The sequence below is a fragment of the Parus major genome, chromosome 2 (assembly GCF_001522545.3).
Source record: "Parus major isolate Abel chromosome 2, Parus_major1.1, whole genome shotgun sequence".
Lineage (NCBI taxonomy): Eukaryota > Metazoa > Chordata > Aves > Passeriformes > Paridae > Parus > Parus major.
The window spans coordinates 40,696,523-40,723,101 of NC_031769.1; the positions used below are offsets into that span (position 1 = coordinate 40,696,523).

The 26,579-nt window shown below is 39.6% G+C and overlaps 1 long non-coding RNA gene across 10 annotated transcripts in view; it reads right to left on the reverse strand.

The window, feature by feature from the left end:
• Positions 1-5,972: 5,972 nt before the first annotated feature.
• The window catches only part of LOC107200852, an 86,779-nt gene continuing 66,172 nt past the window's right edge, over positions 5,973-26,579 (reverse strand). For 6 of the 10 annotated variants that reach the window (XR_004495835.1, XR_004495833.1, XR_004495838.1 and 3 more), the window contains 7 exons: positions 21,327-21,462; positions 18,386-20,605; positions 17,657-17,840; positions 16,030-16,147; positions 12,311-12,444; positions 8,069-8,217; positions 5,973-6,981 (listed from right to left, as the gene is read on the reverse strand). This is a non-coding gene — a long non-coding RNA (uncharacterized LOC107200852). Of the gene's footprint in view, positions 6,982-8,068; positions 8,218-12,310; positions 12,445-14,820; positions 15,065-16,029; positions 16,148-17,656; positions 17,841-18,385; positions 20,848-21,326; positions 21,463-26,579 lie in introns of those variants that run through there. The other 4 variants (XR_004495830.1, XR_004495834.1, XR_004495831.1 and 1 more) reach the window with 4 other exon arrangements.

The window sequence follows — 26,579 nt, forward strand, 5'->3', positions numbered from 1 at the left end:
ACTTCATGTAGTGAAACACACTCTCAAGGTATTCAACTTTTTATGAAAGATCAGAACAAGCTTTAATGATTCCAGTTTTTCTACCCCCTTTGGCTTAATGTAGGAAGCTTCACACAGTATAATTGAAATAAATGAGATATTAAACCCTAAAAGTCAAGGTACATATAATTAAAAAGTAATCACTGCTCATTTCAGCTACCAGCTAGGACATTGTCTCGTAAGTCTCAAAAGACATATCATTTTAAGTGACTCATTTCTGTCTGCCCTTTATTTACAAATTACCTGCACTACTGAAGTTTGCCTACTTTGACTACTCCACAGGCACCGCCTAATAGAGAGGTTTGAGCTTTGCAAGCTCATTTGACAGAGGTTCACAGATCAGATTCAAACCAAGGACTCTGAGATAAAATGCAGTAAAGCCATCTACTGGAAAATCAATATCTCAGACGTAATGAGTTGTAAGACAAGTAAATTAGAGTACGGATTACTCTGTCAATTGGAACACATAACTTTTCTCTGTAATTAAGTATTTCATATGTGATGCACTGCATTTGGCACTGGTTGCTTTGTCTAATTACTGTACATTTTATTTTAAATGAACAAGAAACTTCCTAAAATACCTTGGCTTCCAGCTCCAAAGATGCATGAGCCAAAAGAGGCTCTGGAGTAATAAGAAACATTTCCTGCCCTAGCAGGAGCTGGCATTGGAAATAAAGTGTGCTGTGTAATTAATGCTCCTGTCTTTTCTCACTTCAGCCTTGCTACTGATATGAAAACAGTTAATTTTAGAATATCTCTAATCATCACTTATCCAAATAACAGAAATATTGTGAATATGGAAGGCAACATGAAAAATTAGCTCAAATCCAGAATTCAAGGAAATATTTCTATTTAAAAATACAGCTAAGAAGAATATACAATTCCTTCATGTTATTCTTAAAACACTCATTGATTAAGAGCTTGCAAGTCCCATTCCAGTTTGCAGATGACTGAGGCACCTGAAATTTGTTACACCTCCACTGGCATGGGACTATGCTGTGAGCTCAGGACATGCACAGGCAATTACACCAACTTTGGAAGAGGAAGATCTTGGGGTGGGATGGGATTCTGGACACACAGAGACTACTCTGAGCACTTGAGAAACCTATACTGTAGCTAGAGCTTCCATACTGTTGAAGATGAAGAAAGAATTTGGAATTTGTCCATGTTACTACAGAAGCATGAGGGACCAGTAATAATCTGACTGAGAGTTCTCATGTTCTGCAAACCTCTGTTCCCAGAATGGAAACACCTTAGAGGACATGGTATCTGCATCCCAAGAGATGGTCTGAAGGCTTGTGGATATGAGTAGTGCCCGAACTCTTAGATTTAAGAGTCTGAAAGCTTTCAACTATCTTTAATCAGATTTAAACACAGAAGACTTAGAGATGCGATGCTGGCATTTGAACAGATCTGTGACTTGAATCTGTTTTTTAAAAATGGGCTAGGAGACTTCAGATGCATGGGTGTGCAGGGTTATATACCAGAAGGACCAACTGGAAATACCCTATCACCATGTATGCACTGATACATAATTTTTATGAAAGACATTTCATATTATTCTGTGACTTTTAGGTACTGTATATAGAAAGGTTTTGCTCACTCTAAGAATAAAAAAGAACTGAATATCTGTAGTTCTAAAGAACATCTTTGTGGACAGAGATGAAAAGTTCACTTTTTTGTGTTGTTCATTTATTCTTTATCTCCTTCCTTCTGACTGCTGCATCTGATCCACTACCCAGAGAAATCAAAGTGAGATTTTTCTGATCAGTGCTCTGCTGTTGGTGTCAGATGTAATCAAAGACTGGGAGTTTATTGCATTACAAAGTGTTGGGATTTAGTAGCAGATCAGATCAAACAGGTTAGGGGAAAGTGCCACAGATCAACATTTAAAGTGCATTGCCTTCTTCTTGAGTAAAACTTGGCTACTTGTCAAGGAAGAAAACTTTTCATATTTTAATACCCACTTTCTCTTTTCAAACAAAGTCACATTAAAACAAAACACAGATCCATGAGAAAACCATTTGTGGGCTGTCTGTTAAGAGGGATTTATTATGATTTTATTTAACACGCACTGTAGAGAAGATTTTTTTTTTTGCAAAGGAGCCAAAAAATATTCTAGACCAAAGCCCTCCTGTATCACCAGTAAATACAGAAGAGAATCTGTGTAATTTTGAGCTATACTTACCTTCATTCTAAGTTCATTTTATATTCTTTGAGTCATGTAAAGAGGTCATGGTGTTAATTAAGATAGGGTCATTTCCCATCTTCAAAAATCTTTACCCAAACATTTTCTAGACACCTAATTGGGAGATGGTGAATCTCCTTCAGGCCTAACTACACCATGCAAAGAGGAAACACACATGAATTTCTAGGAAACAAATCTAAAGGCACGACACAGGGCTGTGTGTGATGACTAGCTCAGGTCAAGATGTGTCTGATGAGCTTAGGCACCACTCTGGAACAATGTGCCCATCTTGCTTCTGAGACTGAGTGGCTGAAACATAGCATGACATCTTCTTTCAAAAATTTTCACAAGACACGTACCCTTCTTATCCTTTCAAACCCCCTTACAATCAAAAATAATCCATTTCCAGCAGCAGAGACATAAGTCAATAAAGCAAGGACAGCTTTAGGATGATTTTGTGAATCACGGTTTAACAGGCCTAAAAAAGCAGCAGCATAACTGTGCATTATAATTCAGCTGACAGGAATCACGACTTCTTCACATGACAACTCTCATCAAAATCAGAAAGATCATAAGGATTTTAAGCACTGATATCCCACACAAGAGCACATGGACCAACTGCTGAGACTACACACTGTCACACTAAAAATCAATAGATGTGCTTTCACAGGCCTCTTTCTACTCTGGTGCTGAATTTGAGCTACATATTGCGGTATTGTAGTAAGACATTCAAAGGGGAAAATACACAGAGAAAGAAAATAACTTACCTGCTCATGTTTTTAAATACCGGTTATGGTTTTCTGCAATCATGACCTTTAGTTGATAAGCTGCATTGCACACCAGTTTTCAACAATAAGCATTTTATAGTTGCATGCAAACTGTTCTAAAGAGCTGATAGTGTAATTTTCAACTTCATACCAAATATACATGTCTTCTTTTTATAGTGAGAAAACGATTTTTTTTATTACTGACCTGAGAAAACAAATAAATATAAAATACAATGAAAACAGCACTGTATTTTTCTTTTAACCACAGCATAGCTAAGCAAAGTCAGATTTGCCACTGACTGGCCAGATCAAATGCAGAAGTTCCAAGTACTTTGTCTCCATCGGGATTAGACCAACAAAACGTGAAAAAAGCCACACTCCTTAGAGTGAAACTGCAGGAGACAAAGGTTCTGCCACACTCATGAAAAAGTCAGGGAGCTGGGCACACGGAGTCATCTCTCCACCTGAGCAGCCGACAGTTCAAAGTCAAGATACATAACAGAGAAGAACTTCAAAACTTTCCCAGTCATTCAGCACTCAGCAGGACTTAAGGTACAACTCACCTGCTAACCTTGAATAGCAGAAAATCAGGTTACATAAGGAGGATCATAGCACCCTTAGAGTACGCTGATCCTAGAACAATAGGAATTCAGGTGATTCAACCTGCCTACCCTTTATGCTACTTCCATCCAGTTTGCTACTAAAATTAGATGCCTTTGTCACTCTGCATGTAAGCATCCACAGTACAAATATTGAAAATAGAGAAGATGCATAGCCTGGAATGTTCTAATTTTGCACATCAAACTTCATAAATATCTATTCACTTTATTCCTAGCAGCTACGTAGATATTTTCCTGAGTCTTAATCATAAGATCTAATCTTAGTGTCAGCTTCAGCCAAGCCCTGAAACCCTGAAGAAGGCACAGGTAAATTGATTTATGTTTTAATGCAAAGGAACTAGGGAGAGTATTCAGAAAAAGTAATCCTAATTCACTTTTTAATAAGATTAGTTAAACTGCATTAAGTTGGCAAGTGGATGCTTTTACTCAGAATGAAAGTGGCCTTAACTTGGTTTAGTTTAATTTGCCTTGGAAGAAGTTCAGGAATTAATCTGATTTAACTAATCCACCTATTAAATCCATTAATTACTTCAGATTCTTGAGTTTTCCTGTGCAGACAAAACCACTTTCGCCTTAATTGTCAGAGTCTGAGCTTGAAGATCTAGATGGAACAGCTTAAGGAGGACATTTCAGATACAGACTAGCATCTCCGTGGCCAGATTTCATGAAATAATTCTGTGACCTTAATACAATTTGATTGCAGAACAAAAGAGATTAATCACCTTCAGTGGTCTACAGAGCAGGTCATGTGTACACTAAACATAACAGACTCATTTTGGGCAGGCTCACCAGATACTCTGCTGCTCAAGAGGCTTTTAGCTGGCGGTGGTTGGAGGTTTTATGGGTCAGATTGTTTTATCAGCTGAACAGGAACATTGAAAATACTGAAAATGCTTCTCAAAAGGAAGAAATTATAGAACTTTTTTCTGACTTTATATCCACATTGGCCTCCTTATCCATGTTTTTAAGAGATTCTCGTAGAGCAGTTGATATGTAAACAGGATAGATACTCTGAGGCAGAACTTCCAGGTGGCCCTGGAGCAGCAATACATCACCTGGTGCAGGTATAAGCCTTGCTCAGTATTTTCAAAGCTTTTCCATCTATCACCTAAAGGAAGGTCAAATAGATTGATTGTTTTGCTGTTCTTCAGAGGATGGAAATTACCATTAGATTAGGGGAAATCTGAACAAGTGACACAAATGCAAATGGAAATTCACTCAAGGAAAGACATGCTGAAGTCAGTCTGCTGCAGTTACTCATTTGGATTATGTAACACTTGTCAGCCATGTATCACAAGCTTGCTGCAGGGAACATGTAGAAAACAGCCTTACTCTTGCCAACCCAGCCCAAACATTACCTGTAGTTTTCACCTGAAAATGCTTCAAGAAGAACTCAAGTCTCCACACGTCTCATTGTCTCAGCCTTCTCAGGGAAGGGCTTCTACTCTCACTGCCTTACATCTTCACTGGCCCCAGAAGGCAGGACTGAGTGCAGCTGGGGCCAAGCCACTTTGCTTCCCAGAGGACCTGTTTAACCTGGATATGGAACAGAATTTTGGGGCAGCATATACCAAATCCATGCTAGTGTTCCTTCTGGCCACCAGAAAGAGGGACTGGGAGGTGCAAATTCCAGAACAAAACTCAGAAAACCACAAGGATATAGTACAGACACCAAATCAGGTCTACTCTTAGCAGGAAAAGTGTCTCAAACCCATTCATGACATGTTGGTCTCAGCCTGCATTCCTCTGCCTACCATATCACACAGAGCCAATGAGCTGATGCCCAAAACACAACTAAAGACACATTTCATCACTCAGAGGGGTGTATGACCTACTCAACCACAGATTGAACAGTGTCTGTCCTAGCTGAAAGTTACCACATACTCACCAGCCAGCTAAAAACATCACCATCCACTGGTTGTAACAGACTGAATGGGAGAAATCCCCCTGTGAGCTCCTATATCATCAAGAAGCAAAAGAGATGCCTTTTTCCTGCTGTGCTGAATATGCACAGCACTTTCCTTCACTACAGAGTCTGCCTAGGTGCTCTCTGAAGGTGCAGAACTGATGCAACTGATCTGCATTTTGATTAACACCTTTTGGCTAAATCCAGCTGCCGCAGGACTAAAGCCATCATGACAATAGTCCCAACAAATGAAAGTAAACTCATTTATTCTTCTAGGAAGTTAACTCTAGAAGGTTGTACTAGCCTGGAAAAGAAATTGTATTGTGTGGTTAGCCTTCTCCAAGATTGTTAAACTTCTACAACAGCAAAATCTGAAATTTAGCGCTGGAAAGTCTTTCTATTTTAAGGCATATTTATGACAGTGAAAGCTATCTTGCACACACACAGACAAGTGCTGTTGCTGGGGTTTCTTTATTGACTTAGAAAAAGACACATTTTCTGCTAGCCTGACATTAAAGCAACAAAATAAGAACCTCACCCACCCTGTAAACAAAATATATTGACCATAAAAGCCAGACTCCATGATTAATAGAGAAACAAAATCTTATGTCTTAATCATATTATTACCTGACTGTCTGTTACAGCAGTGGGCTGCAGTAAAGTTAATTTTCTTCACATTAGATAGTGTGGGGCTGGGGTTTGGATCTGTCCTGAAAATGATGTTAATAAAACAGGGGTGTTTTTGCTACTGCTCAGATGTGCTCACACTGACTTTTTCTGCTTCTCACACCATGCCCACAGAGTGGGCTAGGGGTGCACAAGGAACTGGGAGGGGACACAGCTGGGACAGCTAGTGGTACAGCCAGCAGACCAAAGGGATATTCCATGCTGTATACAATCATGTTTAGCATACAAAAAAGTCAGGGGGAATAAGGAGGAAGGGGTAAGATCCAAAGCATTGGTATTTGTCTTCCCAGATAACCATGAGAGGTGATGGAGCCCTGTTATCCTGGGGGTGACAGGAAGCAGTAAATTAATTCCTTGCTTTGCTTTGCTTGTGTGTGCAGTTCTTCTTTACCTATTAAACTGCCTTTATCTCAACCCATGAGTTTTCACACTCTTACTCTTCCAATTCTCTCCCCAATCCCACTGGGGAGGGGAATTAGCAGGAACCACCTGAATCAATGGAGGATGAGCCATGCAAGATGTGCAAGTGCAGCAGTGACAAGAGCCAGGCTGGCTTGGTTGCCCAATAACTCCATGCAACTTTTCACTTCTCCTGCCCTGGATGACCACCATTAGCAGCCAGGAAACAGGAAAACAATGCTCACAGGCTACAGCAGGCTACATCCAGGCAGCATACACACATTGCTGTACTCAGGTGCAAGTGATAGGTAACAGAGAATCTCCATAACCATCTTGTGTCTTTAGTCTTGACACTCTCCAGCCCACGTCTTTTAGCTTTTGGACAGAAAAAGAACAAAGAGACCACAGTTAACAAGATTTTCTATGTATGGTGTTCTATGTGTATTTATCTTCTCCACAAGTGTGAAGGTATTTTCCACAAGAATAAAGGTGAGGGAAAAGCCTCTCAAAAGAGCTGTTACAGACGGATAATTCACCATGCACATTCTCACCCAGAATAACTATTTGTCTATGTTTTCAAACAAATTGTCTGTAAATATATAAAAGATATTTCCAGAGAACACAATGCAACACAAGGTTTCATACTAAGACCATATTAAGCAAGAGAGAAATATACAGAAACTTGCTACATTAACTAACTCGGATGCTATGACTTTTCACAAATTTTAACAGAATATAAATTCAAGACACAAAGCGAAGATTTTTTGTTTGTTGCTTTTTTTCTGTGCCAGGCCTGAAAGCCCACAGGACCTGTGGTTGTGGAGGGCCTGGGCTCAGCAATGCCAAGAAATATCTTCACTCATACTGTTCTTGCACTCTTTCATGGGAAGGGTAAAAACACAAGTTACTCATTACTGCCCTGAAATCTACTCCTGTGGAGCTGTGGACCCATAATGCAGCTGCCAAGGTATATGAACAAGAAACAAATCTCAGTACAAGTCCTTGATGACATTGAAGCTCCTTTGTGTAGAAAAGTCTTTCCTAGTCACCTTCTTCCTTCTTAGCAGCAGCTCCTATCTCCATATTTTGATCAGCCTTAGTACCTTTCCCTATAACCTAAGGACTACAGATCAGCTCCCCAAGCTGCCTAATCCCTTCAGCTACCAGCTTCCTTCCTGCCTGTGCCTAAACTCACTGGAGCTTTTCTTTCTCTGCCTTCCTAGAGCTCAGATTTGCAAAGCTATCAACATAGCTTCTAACCAGATATTTTCCAGACTTCCTCCCTTCCATCACAAATTATATTGATCAGACACCTTCTCATGGCCCATCTTTCCTACCAGCAATCCTTTTTCAGCATCACTTGCAACGATATTTCCTTTACCCTCAGCTTTTCCACGTTTCTTTAAAGATGCTACCTGCTTCCTGACTCTCCCTTTTCTCTTCTGAACTTTATGGTACTTACAATTTCTTCCTTTTCTTTTCACAAATGGTTCAAGATGCCCTTTTCTCCCCTCTTTCAGAGGCGGTGTATGCTTCTGTTCTCCACTCATCCTACACTCTGATCTTTCTTTCTTACATTTGATTTTGAAGCTTCATTCCACAGGAACTAAACTAAAGGCAGAAAAGAAAGCAAGCATTAGGAAAGCCCTGATCAGAACTCCATACATCCTCCAGCAAAGTTTAGCTCTAGCGGCCTTCAGGGAGGGCAAACAGACCCTATTCAGGTAACACACCTGAAAGAGGAAATCTTGCACTCAGCTGTCGTGGCTGTCACATCACTGTGCTCCACAAAGCCGGGCATTGCTCTCAGTGTAGATTATAAACACCAAATATGCAGAAAAACCTTAACACAGGACAAAACTACTTACTTAATATTAGCAAAGCATTCTGGAAAATAAATTCCTGGAAGACTAATGCTCTTCCAGGTGTGTGGCCTGCAGCATAAGTCCTTCAGGTATCCAGCTGAGGCAGTCAATAACCGCTTTGAAAGACGCTCCTGCCCACAGTGAATTATCACTTAATTAGATGGAGCCAGGATGTTCTATCACATGAGCAATGCTTTATGAATAAAATCAAGTGTATCCTGCTTTCTAAGCATTCATCTCACTGCAGCACAAAACCTGGGAAGTGACAGTTTGCTACCAGGAGGAAATCTACCCAAAAGAGATATCTCTTATGTTTCAAAAAAGAGTGCAGCTATAAACAGTTCAAACAACTCAATAGTCTGCAGTGCTGTCAGTCATAAATGCTTATGTGGTGCAGGAGCAGAGAATATCCAGTCAATATCAGGGCCCTACTGCGATGAGCTGCATCGATGTGGGAAAACAGCCTGGCCAGAGTTTCCCCACAAAAGCAGCTCCACAGGCACTCCCCTCCTATGCTCACTCTAACGCCCCAGTAAGGAGGCCCTTACACTAATCCACTCCCAAACTAGCTTGAAGCAATTTCAGAAAGATCCTCTGTTTGGATTAAGAAAGGCCACATGAGGAGCTGGTGCAAAAATAGCTGGCATGCTTCAAAGTCACATTCTAGATGGTTTTGAAACATCTTTCACGTACAAATGTATACTTTAAAATAAAATCTCTGCCTTGAAGGATTTATTATCCAAAAAATCCAATCTTGCAAGCACTTATACACCTTCTCAGCTTGTGATACATAATTAAATCCTTCCTGTGTATTTTAAGAAGCTTGCATAAAGTTTCATGATCTGAAATGCTGGGAACAGTTTTTAATTTCTGAGTTAATTGGAGGTGATCTCCCTCATGTCAAATTCCTAACAACAGGTCAATAAATTCAGTAGGAGGTCTTTTTAAGCAACATTTAAATTTCCAGTTCATAAGAGAAGACTCTAAAATCAGCATATACTTGAGTGAATATTACACTTCTCAAGAGGATAAAATCACTTATACTTCCCACATTTCAAATGCTTTTCTAGATCAAATACTATAAAGACACATGTTAACACTTTAATTATTTGGTTAGTCCAATAATTACTAAGAACTTTCTATGCAAAATTGGCACAACATTAATTCCCTGGTTAATTTAACTTTTAAAAAGGTAGTGCAAAGGGTGAACAGAAGGATGAAGGAAGATTGTTACAAATACTACTGCTGAAAGGTTTAGTAACTTGTGCAACACAGGAAAAGTCCTACAAATACCTAGACAAACATTTTGTGATACAGAGACAGACAGACAGACATATAGATATGGCTAGAAGTCCAGGGAAACAGTGATAGTAGTCCAAATAAATCCAAAATCCACTTAATTAAATATAATAATAGGATAGCTTGGGTTGAAAAGGACCTTAAAGGTTACCTAATTCCAACTCCCTTACTCCTTTCACTGGAGCTGGCTGCTCAGAGCTCCAGCCAACTTGGCCTTGAACACTTCCAGGGATGGGACATCCATAGCTTACTCAGGTAATTTGTTCCAGTGCCTCACCACCCTCACAGTAAAGAATTTCTTCCTAATATCTAATCTAACCCTACTCTCTTTCAGTTTGAAGCCATTCACCTTTGTCCTGTCACTACATTCTCCCATAATTGTCTCTCTACCTCTTTTCTGTAGGCTCCCTTCAGGTACTGGAAGGCAATAATTAGGTCACCCCAAAGCCACCTCTCTTCCAAGCTGAGCAAACCCAATTCTCTTTGTGTTTTCTTGCAGGAGAGGTGCTACATCCTTCTTATCATCTTGGTGTCCCTTGTCTGGTCTCACTGGAACAGGTCCATGTCCTTCCTGTGCTGAGGACCCCAGAGCTGGATGCAGTGTTCCAGGTGGAGTTTCACAGAGCAGAGCAGAGAAGAAGAATCCTCTCCTCTTCCTTGCCTTTCTGACCACATGGCTTTGGATGCAGGCTGGGATAGGATTGGCTTGCTGGGCAGAAAGCCCACATTGCCGGCTCATGTCCAGACTCTCATCCACCAGCACATCCCTGTCCTTCTCACTAGGGATATAGAATAGACATGTTGATAGTGAAAAATTATTCCAGCCTCATTCAGTACAGGGTTGAAGGCATCGAGTGTCACAAATGGGTAGGGACATCCACACAAGGAAATAACCCATCTGAGAGCACAGATGGTGCACTAATTCCACTGAGCAGCTCTAGTGGTAGGTCTCTGCCAAAGGTGCTGACTAGATGAAGCTGCTGTTCTCCAAAAGGAAGCAAATGTAGTTAGAAGCTCTCTAGTAACGAGTGGGAGATGGACTGTATAACACTGAAGGTGCAAACACTAAAGGCAAATGTGGATGATGTGTACTGGACTATTTATCTTCCTGCTGGAACTGTCACCACTGGTGTGTCATGTGAAATCTCCCTTAAAAACTGGTCATATACTGGAGACCATGAACTTAGAGAATGAGTGTGTCATTCACCTCTTCTATCACATTAAATGTGTGACATCAATAGCTTCCACACAATGATAAATTATAAATTCCTCAGCCCACCCTGGAGAAGCTAGCCAGCCAGCTGGCCCCAGTGCCTGTCTCCAGATCAAGCCTCCAAGCCCCAACATTTTCATTCTAGACCTCAGTTCTCTGTGATACCGACCATGGGTGACTGAAGACACTCAAGCCTTTGAAAAATGTGAAAGGAGTTTAAGTTCCTGCAGAGAAGAGGATGACAGTCCTACTTGCTACTCAGTGCAAGCTTTGAATCTGAGGCAGTAAACCTAAGCAGGGAGTGACACTGGAGGGAGAGTTTCCAGAACACAGACACATTTAGGTTCTGGATGAGAAGGGATAAGTGTGGCTACCTCACGCTTTGAACATCAGTTAACAAGTCACTCAAAGCAAGAGATATAGAACTTACTTAGACAAACTGGATTTCATGTGTGTGTGTATGTGTGTTTGTACCATTCCCTTCCATATTTGCAGACAACTGTATGGCCTTGAATTTTGCTTGGCTTTGTTTGGCCAGTTAAATTTGTCTGAAGCTGCCTCCAAGGTGGCATGGGGAAAACCCTCTGAGCTGAGCAGATAGTAATAATTTTAGTGTGACAATGACAATTGTGGACCTGCAGGCATTTTTAGGAGACCCAGTGCTGAAAGTACTTCTTACTACACTGTTAATGACCCTGATTTGCAGTTGCTACCACTACTGCCAAGCCTTGGAAAATGTGTTCCCTGTGGCAAACACAAATCAGCATTCCTCTTGCGAAGAACAGATGGATGAGCAGTATCCTGGGACTCTAGGCAAAGCCTGAGGCATCACATCTGGGAAATTTCCAGTTATTTTTCCTTCCCCTGCTTCCATAATTTAGGGACAGCTTAAAAGAAGCCAGGCAAATACTGACATAACCTAAGTAACCTTTCTGAAAGTCATATGGTTACACTGCTTTACTGGTAACACTATAAACCAACCTTCTTTTGTTAATAGAAGCAACAGTTGATACTTCTTGTTTCCCTTCGGTGGTGATAAATGCCTTTGTTTCTCAGCATACTAATTCATACAGAACCCTCCAGAGTACTGCAGATAAATTAACTGGGATTGCAAGAAGAAAGAGGGGCAAGAGCTGCTCTTCTAGAGGCCACTGGATTTCATATAATGGTCTCTGTCCTGGTTTACATTGTGTAATTATTCAACATTCATACATACAGTGGGAGACACCCTGGACAAGCTGCATATGAAAGTAATTGGGGTTTTTATCTCACAGTCTACAGCTGCCCATCTTGGACAGAGAACCACCACTCTCCAAGTGAGACTTACCTTAAAACAAGCTTTTGTTATTTATCAGGTGTCGTTCCTCATCAGCCACCATCTAGGTTTCTTTGGGTTACAGCAGCTCTGTCAGGCATGTGCTTTTCCTGGGAACTTTGTGCCAGCAGCCCCACAGAAACAGTCTGCATGAAAAATTCATTTGCATCAAATCTCTGCAGCATCTATTTTATCAAAGCAAGCACTTGTATGCTCAACCAGCATAAGCCACAGATGGGAGGTTTTAGGCAATCAGCTGCAAGATTAGGAAGAAAACCAAATACATATCCTGCTTATGCATTTCTGAATGTAAAACAAAAAAGATCCAGTAGCATAGGAACTGTAAGAAGCAAGTCATCAGTGCCCATCAACTATTCTATCAACTTCAGTAACAGAACATGGATATTTATCTGGGATGAAAACACATTGCTATATAGTCTGCTTTGATTAACTCATCACATAAACCCTCTTTTACAGGAATTTTCAAGAGGTATTGGAAGGATTATTAGAAATGTCAAGGCTAGAACTGTCAGGAACTACAGTGTTGGGGATCCTTAATTGAACAAGGCAGAGTGTAACAACTTGAAAACCCACCAAATTAAAAGTTTTTTTTACAGGAAATAAAAATTCCAGTTTGTTCCTAATCCTCCTCTTGCTGATCAGAAAAGCATCTTCCCTTTGGAACATTATTTTTATTTCATTTCCTGCTATGATTTCTCCAAGCACCTTTGTCAATTGGACGTCTCAGGTCAGATGGATTTTCAAGAATGACTGGACTGCTGATAAACTTACCACTTCTTATAGTCTTAATATTGCCTCAATAATTATATATCCCTCATAGATCCAGAAAAAAAAACATGATTTTTCACAGAGGTGACAGCATACAAAGAAGATCCAAATTGATTTGCAGTCCTGTGGATGATGACAGGGTATCCCACAGACTGAAAAAGGAATAACACTGTTTTGGAGTTCCTGAGAAAACTACAAAGAATGTAGAAACACCAGGAAGAGCCATTAGATCCTTGCAAGGAAAAGGAATTTTATGTGTTGTTGCTACTAATAGACCAAAATCAAAGTTAATAAAATCAGAAATAAAGTTTTGATAAGAACCTCTCAGTGTTTATTTCAAATTTCTTCCAGTTCCTAAATGTCATTTTTGCGATCCTAATCTATATTTTAGCAGCTACACGGCATTTTCATTAAACAATTTCCTGTCTCAAAAAATATTTACTTCATGTGCAAGATAAAGCAAACATATCATAAAGCTGGAAACGTCTCCATTTTTGTTTATATATGAAAATATAACTATTTTATGTGGTTGTTTTATTACAATACCCTATGGAAGCCATGCACTGGTAGTTGAATGATCCCATTCCCCCCCACACATTGTGCTCCCTAGCTGCATTTTCTCTTCCATCATTAAAGATCTTCTCTCACAAGGGATGAGACTGTCACAGTCCCATTATGAGGAAAGGGAAAATATGAGCCAACAGGGAAATATTTTTTAATCCAAAATATAACTGATTTGAATTAAATGTTCCATATTCAAGTGTTTTGACAAAACTTTTTTTTTTTTTTTTAAGACAACATAAACAAACTAAAGCCTCCAAAGAACTGTACTCTAAAATTTTGTCAATAATGTATCTGGCAATGTATCAACAGTGTAAAATTGATCTATAAACAAGGTGAAGTTTTGTCTGCCAGTATCTAAAGGCAGGTTGCCAAGAGGATGGAGCCAGGCTCTTCTTGTTGGTGCCCAACAACAGGGCAAGAAACAACAGCCAGAATGTGATGCACAGAAAACTCCCCCTGGGCACGAGGAACAACTTAGTGGTTGCATGACTGACCACTGGAACAGGTTGCCCAGAAAGGGTGTGGAGTCTTCCCCCACTGGAGATATTCCAGAACCATCTGGACACAATCCTGTGCCACGTGCTCTTGGATGACCCTGCTCAAGCAGGGAGCTTGGGCCAGATGACCCCACTGTGGTCCCTTCCAACCTGACCCATTCTGTGATTCTGTGAACGTTGAACCACGAAGCACCAGTGTTTGTCCATATAAATATCATGGTAAATGTTGGAAAGCTAGAAATCCCCAAATTCAGTCTTAATAAACCCAAATATTTCTGTAATATCAGTAGTACCACTGAAATTCTTACTGTTATAACTTAAGTCATAGTAGGTCATATTTAATTTATTCAGGCAGAATTTGTTATTCCCATAAGAAGGTCTGTGACAGGGGCTGATGGAAAAAGAAAAGTATCCTGTGCCTTATTCTGTTTTCTACTACCAAACCAAATATATTTACCTAAGGCAGGTAAATACCAGCACAGTAAAACCAGAGAGCCACTGCAGACAGGGAATGCTAAACTCTTTGCCTTCCCCAGAAAGAGAGCAAACAGGATCTGTGAGAAACAGCAAATGAATGACTCAGACTCTCCAGCATAAAGCAAACATGCCCTCTAAATGTGTCCCACATAAGTCTTTTGGGCACTAAAAGGCACTTTTGGCCACTTCCTTCACCACAGCATTCCAAGTGAGAAAATGTGTGATACTGCAAAGAGGGTGAAGGATGGTAAATTTCAAAGGAATAATGTCATAATAACCCTACTAAGATTTCTTACCTCTGTTACTGCTACAACCACGTGCTCTTAAAAAGATGCATTTTTTTATTGTCTTGTGTTTTTTTAACATATATACTGCTTGTTTCTCTCTTCCCACACAGTTTGGCAGGTAGTTTCTTCTCCTTATTTTGTTTCTCTTTCATCTGTTCGTTTTCAGGAATAAGAACTGTGTTTGTGTTTTGAATTTATAGCACAGTAAGAACATATTGAATTTAAAGCCATAATCTAACATAAAGACATTAAATCACCACAAATAATAAAAGGCTGATATTAATTGTCCTAGACTGCATAGCTGTAAATGCAAGAAACATCAGTCAAGATTAAGTTGTAGTGGCATTATGGCTGTCTCAATATAGACTAAAGAGAGATGGAACACCTGCTCTGATCTTCACAAATTGAATTTCATCTCCTCTGAAGATTTTGAGTTCTCATTTGCATTAGGAAAGGACACCATTGTTAATGTAAATTGGACATTTATTCACATAGCAGAGTAGAAAATGTGCAATATGCCTGCACAGAATTAGCACAAGCAACTGTGCTACCAACAAGGAAACACAAAAGACACCCTAATTACAAGAAGCTACTACTAAGTAACTTCCACATCAGTGTAATACTTCCCATGCTTCAGCAGCATGCAGTCATTGACATTACTTTAACACCTCTTTTCAGAAACTACCAACAATCCACTAAAGTGGAAATATTAATTTTTCAGGTACAAAACAGTAGTGAGATGACAGTCATATGTCTCACACTGAGACAGTGGGAAAAGCAGAGATTGTTTGACTTGGTATTTCTGAAAATAGTTCTGAGAGCCCTTGCACTCCAGCAGACCTGAGCTAACATCTTTTTACCATCAGAGGTACACTTGCTATTCCCTGGCTGCAGCGAATCCCTGTCCAACATCTGTACACGTATGTGTACAGGTAGATAAGCCAATGTGAAACATACTAAAATTCCTGCAGAGCAGTTCATTCTTTTGCTTCAGTTAGTCATCCAAAAATAACAAATGCATACAGACTTCAAACACATCATGCAGGTTGGAATTGGCAGGGAGGCTCTGATAAGTGAGTGAAATAGTGAACAAAATCTTTTCCAAAACAAAAGTTACCTTAAGACAACTTCAGAAGTCTTTTTCATATCATTTTGAGATGAGACACAGTGCTTTATTCTCAATTTATTTCTCTGTAGTGGGTCCATTCTGAAGCACAGGCAAAATAGCAGCCCCACTGAGAGAAAAGGAAAAAGAAAGGGAAACTAAGTGTCTTATTCAAGGAACAGAGATACTTTAACAATGACCAGAGTATCTGTGAATGAATGTTGAAGGCACATTTTTGATGCAAGTTATTAAATCTTATTTAAGAAAGATTGATACAGTTATCAAAGTTATCATATATGATAACTGCCATTTTCATGGAAATAAAGAGTGTTCATGAAGCCATTTGACTCTGCCAGTCCTTCTTTACTCACAGTTTAAATGAGTAAAAACACGGTTTAACAATGAAGAGAAGTCTCCCCCCACCACCACCAGACTATTCTCTTTGAGCACCCCGACAGGTCTACACACACTTTTGTCTTTACACTTCAGCAATAACACAGCTGTTCCCCAAATGTGTTCAACAACTGTTCTCTAATGCCATCAGTTTCATGGTGTAAATGGATCCTAAAATAACTGGAACATTATGTCCTTTACCATTCTATCTTCCCGCCTGGCTGCCAGATTGTTCTCTTTTCCTTTTTTTGATGGATTAAGTAGAATAACAGCAATTTGTTGATTTGAAAACTAAGCAATCCTTTTAAACTGTCTCTGTGCTCATCCACTGCTATCACTGACTCTACCTGAATTCATTTTGGAGCCTGTATTACAAAAGCTTTATTCATGAGGTATTTGCATATGCAAGCAGTGCTGATGAATCCAATAAAATAGACTGATTCCATATCTAGAGACAACTTTGCAGATTTACTTTTGGTTCAGCTGCTGACAATGGCCCTCTTCACTTTTCTTCTTGCCTTTCTTTTTAGGGGCATAGATTGGTTCTGCAAACATTTTATTTGTAAGTGATGTCCTTTCACAAGTGCCCCTCTTGGCGGACTGGGCAGGAATGCCAGCAATTGCTCTAGTTTTGCACTCTTCCAAGATTTGTCAGCAGAATTAGGGCTCTACTCAAGCACCAGTGTGATTTTTCTTGAAACCAGCAAAGAAAATAGGCCCTATTCCATTGCCAGAAACCAGGGCAAAATTATTTAACAAGATACTTGACACTAGAAAAGCATTTTTCTCTGTGACTTACAAGCTCCCTCCTGCTCCATTGAGAAGTGTGTGGGACAACAGGCCAGATGTTAATATTTGTCTATGACAGTTCTTCACTCAGAGGGCATAACTACAGTCCTGTTGCACTCTTCACACAGAAAGATGAAGACAACACAGGTTTGTTAGCCCAGAACCACAAAATGAAGCAAATTGTGCTTTGGGTACAGAAGGGAACATCAGCAAGGTCAGATCACTCTGCCTCTTCCCCTCATTCACCAATAGATGGTGGCAGAGGCCCCCTCCGAAGCTGCCACTGGACTTGCACAGTTATATTTTCAATTTGTCTCTTACACATTATATATATACATTATATTATATATATATATATTATTTCTAAATTTCTAACATAGAAAATGGCAAAGGTAGAAGTAGACATCTCCTTTGAAACAATCACCTATAAACAAGTTAATAATTTTGTCTAACATACCTGTTCATAATTACTCTGTTAATGCCAGCTTTCTTTATCTTCAGATATGATGTATTACCTTCTTCTTTTGTAAAGTAATGCTAGTGTTTCACTTTAATTTCACACAATACAGCATAGAGAAGAACATCAAAGCAAGCTCTTCTAAAATAGGTTAAGAGATGGTGCCTGCTCCCAGGAACCCAGCCTGAAAATGGAGAGGTACCAGAGAAGAAAGAAGTTGATTTCAAACTCTCGTTGCAGAACGCAGCATTTTGAAGAGCAGGCTGCTCTTTTCCAAGCTGCCAACAGTCAAGGCAACTTCACATCATTTCAAGAGTCCCCACAGAGCTGCCTGCCACTCTTGGCCACCCACGTCAGGCTCAACCGAGTTCTGATGGCTCAGGAGAGCCAAATATCAGAGCCTTGCAAAGCAGTATTAGGTGGTAAAAGTAGTAAACACTATTTTATTTTGATTGCAAGGCTTTTTAAATAGCTTGTGCTTCAGGGAGTTGTGCAAGAAACCTACCTCCACCTGACCCAGGAATGGAGCAGTACAGGTAGAGCACTAAGGGCAGCTGCAAAGCCACTAGCATGAGTGATACAGAAAGCAGGAGCTCTGGATGTTTGCAAAGTACCTGTCATGATACTACCTGAAGCAAACCAGATGTGCTGGCCTAATTATATATCACACAATAACATCCTGCCTATCCTAACAGGACACTGTTTGCATTTCATGATGATATTCACCACCTCATCTCATGATCCTGTGTGAGATTGCCAGAAAATGACTGTCACATTCCACATCAACTCTTGAGAGATGGCCAAGGTTTATTAATCTTTAATTTGAGTACAAAGACCTTTGAGTTCCTTGGGTTCAAACTGGTAAAAGAAAATTTAAAAAAAATGTTTTTAGTCTATTTGTTGTCAGGTTCACCTCTGAACACACTGTGCTAGTTTCTTTTATCACATACCTTTGTAGAACACTTCACAAAGGTTTTTCTGTATTTATATAATTCACATAGATCCTTTTTCGTTCTTTGCTTATTTGCAGTAACTCATCTCCAAGCTGTGGATCTCTAATCAGCTTATTTGTTTAAGTACCAGTCTGTCAGTATAAATAACCCCTTCTGCATCAAGTTTTCCATCTTGAAAATAACAGCAAAAAAGATATTTACATATTATTTTCCTCCTTGCAAGCACTGTGAAACTTTCCCCAATATTTTGCCCAGTCAATAATATTTTGATTTTTTTATGGAGGCTCTAAACTAGTTTTTCTAAATTATAAACCTTTTCCTACTGAGTTTGAAATGTAGGCATACAGAGAATCCAAAAATACATTCTTAGTGACCCATGAGGCTCTGCTTTTTACCAAGACAGAGAAAAAGCAACTCTGAACCAGATATCTTTTGTGTTGGATTAGGTAAACTCCAGACATCCCTTACAACCTACAATATTCTACAAACGTTATAATTCATTCACTTATTAGTTTGCATCTCTGGATCGTTCATGAGAGAAGGATTATATTCCTAAAAAAAGAAATAAATTATAAACAAAGAAGGTGGATAAGTAGTTCAATTTCTGTTGTTATCAGTCCTGAGCTGATACAAACATAAAAACTTATAAAATACTCGGGTTCCCAAAAGGCAGTACAGTGCAGGTACCAATACTTTGCTAGGAGATCATCACAGATAGCACCCAAATCTCCCAACACTGAAAGCCTAGACAGTTCCTTTTTTATCCTGGTAAGCTGTTCCTTGACTTACTGAGTCTCCACTGTGACTTTTTCATTGTCTACACAAGGTAAGGTGGCATCTGTACTAACTTAGAAAGTGGATGCTTAGCTCTAGGATACGTTCCAGTGGCTTCATTCCACTCCAGAACCAGCTTATGCTCCTTGATATCATCATGCCTTCATCTGAGCCAAGAGGATGCCAAGAAATTGAAGTATTATTTTTCTGTTTCTATTTCTATTATTGCTAGTGCTAGTAGCAGTAGTAGGGCAGCAGATTGGAAGAAATCCAGTTTTGTTCCCAGCCACCATCTTATTTATTCTTCATTGGATATTACAGATTTTTGGACAGGTTTCTGATGATAAAATATATTGCTGAGGGTTTCAATACAGATCAAAGTGGGCAAGAGTAGCAAAGGAAACTAAACAAGGAAAAAAAAATCAAGTAATGGTTCAAACAGTTGAGAAAAAAAAAATTGCTAAGGAGACAGTGGACTGGATGGAACACTGGTCACCCTTTTTGCCACTGTACTTAAAAGAAATTCCTTGGAAAGTGTGGATTAGGATAGTTTTGAGGACAAATAACACAACAGCCTAAGAGCAAGAAATTAAAACACACAATCTAAAGTCCCATGGTTTCCAAAGCCACCAACTGTGCTCCAGTAAGATTGTATGCAACAAAGACATATTTTATGTGTGGTTTTCCCACCCAGCAGTGTTTTCTGGGTCAGACTACTGCTTCAATCTAAAAAACTTCAACATCTACCAGGTGGTTTGGGAGTAGTGGTGGAAGCACCATGGTTTCATATAAGTAGGAAAAGGGGAAAGTTTGTTTATTTATTGAAGTCAGGGCACACAGTGGAGGGAGCAGCATTCAGCCTGAAGAGAAATACTGGTAACTTCAGTACACTGAGTATAATTATTTGTAAAAGCTCAGCATTTGGACCAATGCCTATTTAAGTCAATGGGCGTTTTTCATTGACTTGGGGTGATAGATAAAATGGGCCATTAGTGCACTTTTTAAAAGCTCTGCTGAACAAATACATCACTAGGTGGTTCAGGATGTTTTTATAATGCCTTGCCTTCTCTCTCAAATAGTGCATTTATCTCTAGTCTTGTCCTTTGCTGCAGCTTGTATTGTAACACTTTCACTTGCATCACAGGAGGAGAATTCCCAGCCTCTTTTCCTCTTAGTCATAACAGAGAACCTGCTCCATTAGTGTCCTCATACCACTGCAGCTCTGAAAAATAAGAAAATTTACCAGAGTGTATAAAGGTAGTTTAGAGAATATCCTCATACTGTATACTTTACAAGCTTTAAACTATTCCACTTTTTTTCTTTAAAATTCTGATTAAACTGTTTTGTTACATAATTTCAGTTACTCTCATTTTGAAGCACAGCAGGTTGAAACAAGTGGGCAATAACTATGGATTCATCAGATGAAAAGTATCTGGAACTTTTCTACTCATGATGGACATTTCCCTGAGGAGAAAGAAGAGAAAAAGAGAAAAAGAAACAACTTCAAGAGACTCATCCACATTATACCAAATTGCCATTCCATTCGGCCTTCTAAAAAGGTCTTGTTATCTGATAGTATTATAATTTAATAGCTACAATTAGGTAAAAGTAGATACCATGGAGAAAACACAGAGCACACATCAGTAATAAAATACAGCAGCAATAAAATACAGCAGTGGGTTGTCATTTGCTGCCCACATACTGTAAATTTGTGGGTAACTCCATACATGTTAAGCCCCCTGGATTCAATTCACAGATAAACAGAGCTAAAAAAAGCCACTGTCTGTAGCTGTCTGAACCAGGAATGCCTCCCACCTGCAATTGCACTGACTTGTTGGCTTTTCAATTTTTAAATTTTCTGTTTACTTGAGATGCAACACCATTGTCTATAGGAGGGAGCAGAGCATGAAAAGACAGGTCAATGAGAAATGCAGTTTACCCACCTGTCACTGCTGGGCTAGACTAACAAATACAGATTGTTGAAACCTGTTGATTTACTTGTCATTGCACCACTGGAATAGAAATGCTCCAAACTAAGCAGTCCTTCTGCAGCATCATTCCCCATAACAGCTGGAATTCCTGCAATAAAACATTATTACTTCTTATTAGTACACAGAAGTGGTAGGTCAGCATTTCCAGAAGGATCTGGGTTAGTTAAAGGCCTCCGTGCTGGTGAATACCATTTTTACTTGAAACACAATATGCAGCATTTTAAAGGAAAACCTTTGAACTGAAGAATAATTTGATTTTCAGAAACATTGACAATGTTACTGAAAACAAAGTGTTGGAAATGAGAAATTTTCAGATAACACTGCCTTTCAGTTCCCCTGTGCTTCATGAGGCAAGAATGAGTCACAGCACAAAGACCTTAGCGACAAGCAGCACTTGCTGACACAGCGGTGTCACGATTCAAAAATATGCAGCACTGCATAATTAGAAAATTAATAGCTGCTGGTACTGCCATGGTGTCTCTGTTCAGTGCTGTGTTTCTGCCCCTGTAAGCCAGGGGTAGTAGTGGCAGATCAGCAAACAGCTGGAGGAACTGGGGTGGCTCTGCCTCCCAGTTAACTGGATGCTCTCTTCACCCAGGATGAGCATCGGTGGTGCCACCCTTGTGAGCCTGGGAGGACCTAAAGGTCTGGGGAGGAGAGGAAAGGAGAGGAGGAAGGGATCTAACACTTTAGAACCCCATACTGCTGGCTTCTGGCAGCCTGTGAATGAATCTCTTTTGACAAGTCCCAGCTCACCAGTTTTTCTCCCCAAGCCTACTAATTCCTAGACTGAAATCAACTGCATTGCAACAATTTGTGGTAGCATATTCCTTCTATTACCAGTATTATTATAAATTTACTAGGTAGGTACTGTCCCTCCCTAAGCCACCTACTTCCTATACCAGTAGCAAATAAACAAAAATGGAGAATACAGGACTCCATAATGGGTGTCAGCAGGTGGGACACATGCAATGCAAAACACCTTTTTTGTTATTAGTGAAAGAGAACACTAATTCATCTTGAATTAAATCATGAGGCTTTCTATTTGCCTGAATCACAGCTTTTTGCTGATACCCTCTCTACTCACCGTGTCAGAGTTTCTGATTTTCCATCTGGGAATTTAACAAACAACATAATTTGCTTCATAAATCTTTGTTAAGATTTTTTGAATGCTGACTATTTCCCCACACACAGGCACATAAATGCACTCCCATTTCCACAGCAGAGCACTGCATCTCAGCAGGAGAATGAAGGGGGAGAAAACCAGCTGTAGCACAGTCCTGAGAAAATGAATGTTACCAAAGCTGATATATATTCAGCTTTCCAGTCAATTTTGTGGTTTCTCAGAATGAAGCCAGCTCTACCTACCTTGTTAAGGAGCAAAAATAATATTTTTACAGGAAATTAAATATTTGAACTGTTCTGAGACCTCCCAGTTTCAAAAATCCTTTGCTTGAAGCAGAAAGATGGGTGAGTGAGGGAGGGCTTGGCAACAAATAGTAACAAGAGGAAATCAAGGTATTACCCATTCTTATTTTAAAACTGTTGGGAGCTATTCCAGAACTGCATGGGTTTGCTCCCTCTCTCAATCCCCCTCCCCAGCTCCCATGTCATCATTACTGAAATCAATCACAACATGCTGTCTTATCACAAAAGTTAAAACTCTGACCTTCATATTCTTCCCCACCAAGGACAAGCAGCTCTTGAGGCAAAACTGTCAGTGTACCCTTGTAACAGAACATAAACAAACTAAGGATTACGAGCTCCTAATGAGGTCTTTGAGGCTTTGCAGAGTAGGCTCCTCAAATTGCTGTTCTCTGAGCAAAGGAATCTTGCTAATCATTGGATTTGTGCTTTCCAATTTTGAGAAGTTTGCAGTGTTGTTCAAACGATATCTGCTTTTAGATTTCTTTCTTAAAGAGCTTAAAAGAACTATCTGTCCCTTCTCTTGGCCCTGCTTCAGGGAAGTGTTTGGTCACATAGTAAGTCAGCTCTTACTCATAAATTCATAGGCATGAGTCTGAGAATATTGCATATAAATCCCAATGGAATTTCAGTATACATTGCCTGAAAGTAAATTTCCTCAACCAAAGCTTTGCAAATGGATTCAGCAACTAAAAAATAATTTTCTAGAATATGGAGAATTCTGTCTGCTGGACAAACATCCAAAGAGATGTTATTTTGATGGTTTTGTTCTTTCCCTGTGTTAAGTTGCCTTTAAGTTCAGATGTGCTGAGGTAGCAGGTCCCTATAATGCTGTCTAGAGAGTTGTGGCAATCTCTTACTCTTGCTGTACTTTGACCTCATCTGATTTCATTTACATATTCTGCAGATTTTCAGCTTGGCCTGTCAAATTTGCTTGATATATGCCTAACTCGCTCCCTGGGTTCTCTTCCAAGGGTTTTATCACTCCTGTTTACTTCAGTGCACCTACTTCTCAACAACAGTTTAGTTCTTATGCAGAAAGAGATAGTTCTTTCCTTGCTCCTTCTCTTCAGCCCAGCTGTCCTCCATAGACGTGGCTGCTCCCAATTGCACAGGACTTTGCCTTTGAGTAGTTGAGGCTTTTTTTACACCAAAAAACACCACAAAGTGTGAATCAAACCCAAAGGGTGTTTGTCTGAGAATTTAGAAAGATGAACTGCTGAAATATGTAGTTTATTATTAAAGTACTGAGAAAACCTTTACTGAAGAATCACTAGAGCAACACTATAATTACGCCGTCCTTCACATCCTGCCATTAGCATTTCTAGAAGTGACATTATAATAATGTGGTCTTTCTTCTCTTTAGGAACTGTCAGCTCTCTTTACAGGATTCAAGCAAGTTTATAAAGAATATAAAGTTCTTAAATGGAAAATGCAAATGATGATTTTTGTGTAAAAGATGTGACAGTCACATTAGTAAGCTCATGAAAATCATGCCCATATATGTTTCAAGTCAGTAGAGTAGAACTCCTTCTTCCTTTTCCATTTTTTCCCAATTTATTCAGAGTTCAAGAAAATGAAAAGTTTAAACAAAAACCAAAAACAAACCCAAAAAACAAATCACCCTAAGAATCTTTCTCTTGTTAACTGTTGAAACCTTGTGTTTTTTTAGGAACACAGACTGCCTGTACTTCCAGGAACACAGAGAGAGCCCATTTCAATCAATTTGAATCATTGAATTTTCAAGCTTAGAAAAGTCCATCTCGGATCATCTAGTCCAAGCATGAGAAAGGGAGATCCTGATCCCAGATACCAAAAAGACCCTATGCAGGTAAAAACCAAGCTGACAATAATACAAATATTTTGGGGGATGTCTCAAGGACATCCTTTAGACTGCAGCTGCCAGCAGACCATGTTTCTTCTCCCTCATAGCAAGAAAAACACTGCAGCACCAGCTGTAGCTGGTGAGTTCCTGGGAGCCTAATTGGACACGTATTTTCTGACCACTACATCCCTCAGGAGATGTCATTTGATTGGCATTCCAACACACTCAGAAGAGGTAAAAGAAAGTATATAGCCCTGGGTTACTACTTTGGGGACTGTAGTGACCCCGCTGATTCTAAAAGAGAGCTGATACGCATTCAAAGCACAAGCTCTCAGGAGTTGTGGCTCACATGAGGCCTTGGCAGCCAATTCTGTTCTGTTGATTCCCAGTCAATTCTAAGTGTTGATACAAGAAAAACGTGTTTATGGAAAGTGCATTTTCTGTCAAGCAAGCAGCACAAGTATAATGGAGTTGAAATGAGATACTTGAATGTTTTAAATCTTTTGTGGAGTGTGGAAGAAAAATAAGTGCTAAAACAGATCTAAATGCGTTCTCTAGTAGATTTTAATAACTGACTGCTTGAGAATAAATTATATTCAAAAATAAACTATGTCGTCTTGACTAAATTGCGTGAAATTATATGGTTAAGATATTTCAAGATCATCAGATGTTACACGGAGGGCAAATATATCTCATTATAACAGCTCTGGGGGAAGGCAAGTGTTTCATGTCTGATACAGACAGCATTTACCTTTTATGTATGTACATATAAGATATTGACTTACTAAGGATAGGCAAGATTGAGTAAAGTTAAATTACTGGGAAAATGTGAATTAGATGTGAATCAAATCTCCATTTACCAAGTTAGTGTAGCACTAAGCTTATATCATAAATTTTATGAAAGTCAGTGTATACCTGTTTGAGTCTAGTACTACCTAAATCTAGCTATACTTCTTCCATAAATCAGTTCTCACCACCTGAGAGCAGCAATAGAAATAACTCACAGCTGACAAAACATGCCAGGAAAATGCTGCTGATAAAACCTTGAAGTTTTTCTCTGTTTAGAGAAAAAAACTTTTTCTGGTCCAGAACCTGTGTAATGAAAGTTGCCAGGGGCTCTTACTTCCTTCCAGCCAACTCCTCCTTCCACAACAGAGAACACAGTGGTAAAAGATGGTCTTCTGTGTAATACTCTTTCAGGCTGCATAGAGTGACAGTGGAAGAAATAACTTGTCTTTGTACCAAAATTAAATCAATTTGCAGCTCAAAAATCTCAATTTTCTGCATATAACCCAAACTTCCCTTTTACCATATATGTGACAAAGGCTCTAAATTCAAGCTAGTTGGCTTTTAAGATCAGGGATCAAACCAGCAGAACCCAGTTGTCCACCCAGTCATTCCGGTTAAGGGCTAGTCTGCATCAGCTGGGAGGGGGAAAAGGTATGTAGGTTGTTCTGACATTTTCAGTTCTAGAACTGATGTTTTCAGTTCTAAATCCCTGCAGCTTCATTCTCTAAAATGAACTACCAAGCTTCTGCCAACTGGAGAAACCCTTCTGAAAGGTCATCATGATGAGTTGAAGCAGGGGAAAGAAGAGTTCACATGGTTGCATCTGTATATGTCAGATGCCATTTTTTAGACTTCATCAGTCTTCCACTGCTGTGCTACCCTTTGGTGTGTCACACCATGTTGAATCTGTTCAGATGACCTCCCTGCCCTGTAGTGCACCAGAGTCAATCTGACCAGCTGCTAACTCATTCTTTTTAAAAGCTGGTATGCAGGTCCATGCACTCTGCTCCTGGTCACACGCTCCTAAAAGCTGATTATGCTACTCAGCATCACAGCAATCATGTACTGTGTAACTGCCTAGCACAATGCAGAGACCCCAGATTCCTCAGACACCTGAAAGAATAAATAATTTGCCTGTAAAAGCTGTCACTGCAGCACAAAATGCT